The sequence below is a fragment of the Musa acuminata genome, chromosome BXJ1-4 (assembly GCF_036884655.1).
Source record: "Musa acuminata AAA Group cultivar baxijiao chromosome BXJ1-4, Cavendish_Baxijiao_AAA, whole genome shotgun sequence".
Lineage (NCBI taxonomy): Eukaryota > Viridiplantae > Streptophyta > Magnoliopsida > Zingiberales > Musaceae > Musa > Musa acuminata.
Window position 1 is genome coordinate 23081934 of NC_088330.1, and position 5216 is coordinate 23087149.

A 5216-nucleotide genomic window follows, 5' to 3' on the forward strand; every position below is an offset into this window, starting at 1 on the left:
CTAATCATAGGTGCCTTGTAAGACAACAACGTAGGTGATGATATGTGTGACTTGACAGACAGTCTTTTTACTTATTATTATTATTATTATTATTTAGTATTTTATCACTTTATATTGCATATTGCATGAATATATTGTGATGTCCATGGATCTATGCAATGGCAATCCGTTTATTTTGAGATCATGATAAAGAGATCGATTCACCTTTAAACATAGATCCTAAATAATCTAGGTCATATGTTACTCGAGAGGGACATCGAGATAACTAGACAGACTGGTGTGCTGTATACCCGTGTGTATGATGGATGCAGTTGGTCTCATTGTAATATCCCTCACTTTTAAAAATTTATTAATAAGGATTTATATGTAAATTGGAGGACCTATATGTAAATATAGAAATTTCAAGGACTAAACTGTTAAGTTACAAAAAGAAAAAAAATAAAGAAAATCAAAAATTTTGGTTTTATCCCATTGTCTCCCATGCTGTGGGGCATGGGGAGAAGAAGAAGAGAAGTAGAGGGAGAAGACAAGAAAAGAAGAAGAAGAGGGAAAAGAAGAGAGGAAGAAGAGGGAGAAGAGAAGAAAAGAAGAAGAAGAAGAGAGGGAAGAGGGAGAGGAAAAAGAGATAGCTGCAGCAGCTAGGGCTGCAGCACCTCAGTTTCGTGTAGGAGGAAACAGAGGAGTTCATGTGTGGGGCGTCAGGGAGGAGAAGGGAAGAAGAGGAGAAGAAGAGAAGCAGAAGCAGAAGAAGAAGAAGAAGAAGAAGAAGAAGAAGAAGAAGAAAAAGAAGAAGAAAAGAGGAGGTGGCTGTGGCAAGGGCTGCAGCGAGGAGCTGTGGGACGTTGGGGAGGAGAAAGGAAGAAGAGGAGAAGAAGAAAAGAAGAAGAGGGAAAAGAAGAGAGGAGGAGGAAGAGGGAGAAGAGAAGAATAGAAGAAGAAGAAAAAGAGAGGGAAGTGGGAGAGGAGCGAGAGGTGGCAGCAGCTAGGGCTGCAACACCTCTGTTTCCTACAGGCGGAAACAGAGGAGACGAGGTGTGGGGGCGTTGGGGTGGAGAAGAAGAAGAAGAGGAAAGAGAAGAAGAGAAAAAGAAAAAAAAAGAAGGATGGCTGCGGCATGGGCTGCAGTGAGAAGGTGTGGGGTGTCAGGTAGGAGAAGGGAAGAAGAGGAGAAGAAGAAGGATTAGAAGGAGAAGAAGAAGAAGTAGAAGCGGGTGAAGAGGCGGCACCTCTGTTTCCTGCAGGAGGAAATAGAGGAGAGGAGGTGCTGTTCGTTGGGGAGAAGAAGGGGAGGAAGGAGAAGAAGAGAAGAAGAAGAAAGGAAGGAGAAGGAAGAGGAGAAGGGAAAGAAGTAGCTGCGGCTGTGGCATCTGCAGCTGTGGCAGGGAAAGAGGAAGAGGAAGGAAGAAGGGAAGGAGAGGAAGAAGAGAAGGGGAAGAAGGGGCTGCGGCTGCGGCGATGGAAACTGCAGTTGGAAGAGAAGAAGGAGAGGAAGATAAGCAGGGGAGGAAGAAGAGGCTGCGGTTGTGGTGGCTGTGGCCATGGCTGCGACTGCGACTACAGCAGTTGCAGCTAGGAAAGAAAAGAAAGAAAAGGGGGAAAAAAGGGGTTGTGGCCATGATTGCGGCTGCAGTGGTGGCGGCTGCATCTGCGGTAGCTGTGTTTGGGAAAGAAAAAGTAGGAACGAGAGAAGGGAGGAAGGAAGTAGTGCAGTGGAAGGGGCTGCAGTTGTGACAGCAACTACGGTCGTGGCTACGACTGTGATAGTGGCAACGACGATGGCTGCGACAGCTGTGTTTGAAAAAGAAAACGAAGGAATGAGAGTAAGAGAGAGCAGGTGACTATGCCTCTATGTTCTACATGAGCTGCAGTTGTGGAGGAAAAAGAGAAGACATATGTAGAACACGAAATAGGGAGAGGACACGAAGGAAAAGTAGAAGGATTTGGGTTGACACCTTCTTTGGATCTGCGGATCAAAATCTTTGAAAGGCAAGTGTTTCGATTCTTTCTCCTGCAAGTGTTTCAATCCTTTCTATTGCAAGTGTTCCGATCCTTCCGATTGCAAGCTTTCTAATCTTTCCTATTGCCAGTGTCCTGATCATTTCTTACTGTAATTTTATCTCTACATTTGCTTTGAATATGAGGAACTTTGAATTGTTCTAGCCTTGCATTTGATATATCTCCTGTTTAGACGTAACGACTCGAATCTGTGCAACTTCTGAGATTCTAACCTTTCTACCTTGTTATGGTTATAACTTCATGTATTGACCTCTGATTTGGACAAAACTTATTTGATCAGAATATAGACTCATAAAGCTTTCTTTTGATAGCTTATTTTAAGAATTCGGAGTAAGTTTACCTACCCAAACTTCTGTTTCAAATGAGCCTACAGATTCTGCAAAATAGGGATCATAATTTCTACCTTTTGATACCGAGCTACCTATAAGTCGATGTTGGAAACTCCGATTTATTCAAAATGATTTCATTAGAAACTAGACTTGTAGATCTTTCTTTTGATATATGGATTGAACGATTTGGATTCCAAACACCTGCCCAGTTATCTGTTGAATCTGACCTTATAAATTCTGCCAAACAGAGATTTTGTTCTCCGACCCTTGTTTACCAAATTATTTGTAACTCTCTGTTGGACAGTTCAATTTATATGAAGCTTGTTTTATCTGAAAGTAGATTGAAATATCTTTCTAATGATATATTTCTGAGAAAATTGGAGCACGATTGATAGTTTGAATCATTTATTAAATGTGCCTCTTCAATTCTACCAGAAATCGAGCTTTGGTCGATTTCGCATATTCTAGTTTCATTCCTTTGGAAATTGATATCCTTTAGCTTTCTTATTCAATTGAGCTTTATATTACTGCTTTGAATTCTTGTATGCTCTTGTCCTTAAAATTATTTGCATTCTTGAAAACTATTGTGTAACGTTTATGCTATATCGTATTGACTCATATAGGCACATGTATATCCCATTGTTCTGCATTTGCTTTCGATATGTGCCTATTCCAGTTTCATTCCTTTGGACATTGAATTCATCAAACCTTCTTATTTGAATTGAGTTATATGTAATTGCTTGGAATCCTTGAATGCTCTTGCTTTCATTTCCTTTCAAATCTGAATACAATTGTGAAAGATTATTGCTTACTTCGTATTGACTCGTAAAGGCACATGTACGTTTTGTTGTTCCGCGTGTGCTTCCGATATGTGCTATTCATTATTCATACTATTCTTTTGTACTCTAGTATTTGTGAGATATTGTGAACCTTTGCCAGAAATGGTAAAGGGAGTTATGCATAGAGCCTGTGATGCTCTGTCGGCCCTTATGACTTCACTCAAACGTGGGTGGATGGAGCTCCCAGACATGGGAGACCTCCCAGAAGTGGGAGACTTATGTTTGGTGGTCATTCAGAAATGGATGTACCACATTATGTTATGGTCCCACTTCACCTTCTATATGTTTGATATGGTATCCAAAGCTTTGGTTATGTGTTTCTATACATGCTTTGGATAAGAATGAAATGAATGCAACGTCAATTCGACGTTTGAGCTTCTATTTCATATTCATTCTTTAAAATGCTCTGAAATGGTCCATAAGCCATTGATATGTTCCGAAATGTTTCATTTATTATTGATATTCTCCGAAACATTTCATACGCCTTTGATATGCTCCAAAATGTTTCATTTGCTATTGTTATGTTATGAAATATTCCATTTATCATTAATATGCTCGAGAACATTTCATACGCTATTGGTATGCTCCAATTACTCTGTGCTCCATTTGCTATGAACTGATATGTTCTGAAATGTCCTATTTGCAATTGATATGCTCCGGAACATCTCGTACGCTATTGATATGCTCCAATTACTCTATGCTCCATTTGTTATGAATCAAATATGTTATGAATGAAATGATATTTGCAATTCTATATCTAATAAGATGATATCCTTGAATCTCTTGGATTCTTTCTTGTATTGTGATATCTTGTTCGTTTGAAACCGTCCCTTTTCGTGCTAAATATGCTTTGTCACTTACTGAGCTGTTTTTAGCTCACTCCGTTGTTATATAAATCTTTCAGGTCAGCTTGTCACTCTCTGAGATGTTTGAATTGGACTGAGGCAGTGGAGAGCTATTCAGAATTATGGGCAAGTCTTGTTGGTTATTATGTTATTATTGTATAAGCATATTTTGTATGTAATGAAATGTTGTCGATGAACCGAAATGGATATACCTTGTAAAAGTATTAGACGATCTCTCTTATTTGGAATTTCGGAATGTTAATTCTAGTTTACAATGATATGAACTTGTGGTAAATGGTTGGAGTTATGATTGTATAAATTACGTAGCTTGTGGATTTATAAATGTTGTTCATGTTTGTTAAGTTAGCTTGGGTTGCCAAAAATATGAATTATCGAGTGATGTGATATATGATTATAAACTGCACAGGTTTTATAGATATGAATTTGATAAAATATTTTTCAGTGTCCTCAAATGTTAGTTTGGATCCTGGATTAGTTTGTGATAAAAATTTTAAAAATCATCGATATTATTTGAGGGGCGTGACACTCATACCTGCTTATGTGGGGACACTAGGGATATAGTGCAGGTGCTCATTTGAGAATGAGTTCACTGATTGATCCGCTTATGGAATGTTGGATGGTTGATGATACCTCATTATTAGATAGTGATTCCGTCATCCCAGTAATATACCTGGTTCTTAGACTTGAGACACTAAGGATATATTGTATGAGGACTCCACTCTTTGATACCAGACTTATATGTCTAAAGGTTCCAGATCTAGCACAACCGGTCATTGGGAATGGTAGCCAACCTTACGAGGGCTATTGATTGTCGATAGAGGATCATCCGCTTTCGGTGTCATAAGAGGAATATCCTATATATTCTTACTTAAACAAATCCCTATCTAGGTGTTAGGATCAAGAGCACTAAGAGGGGGGGGGGGTGAATTAGTGCAGCGGAAAACTTTCGACGATTAAAAAGGTGTTCGTACGATAAAAGCGATTTCGGTAGAAAAGCCGATTCGTAAATCTCTTTAACTTGTAATCAAGAGAGATGTAGTTAAAGGAAATCTATGAAGGCAGTTTGCAGTTATGATGAGAGTTAAAATGTAAGCGCTAACTGAAATATGATGTTCGTACAATAAAACTGATTTACGTCTAAACACTGATTCGGAAAATACTAAACT

General features: G+C 39.0%; 1 long non-coding RNA gene across 1 annotated transcript; it reads left to right on the top strand.

Annotated features, from left to right (window-relative positions):
* Positions 1-401: 401 nt before the first annotated feature.
* On the top strand, positions 402-4307 carry LOC135672469 (uncharacterized). Its single transcript, XR_010512995.1, has 2 exons — positions 402-1986; positions 4089-4307. It is a non-coding gene; the product is annotated as an uncharacterized LOC135672469 (long non-coding RNA).
* The last annotated feature ends 909 nt before the right edge of the window (positions 4308-5216 follow it).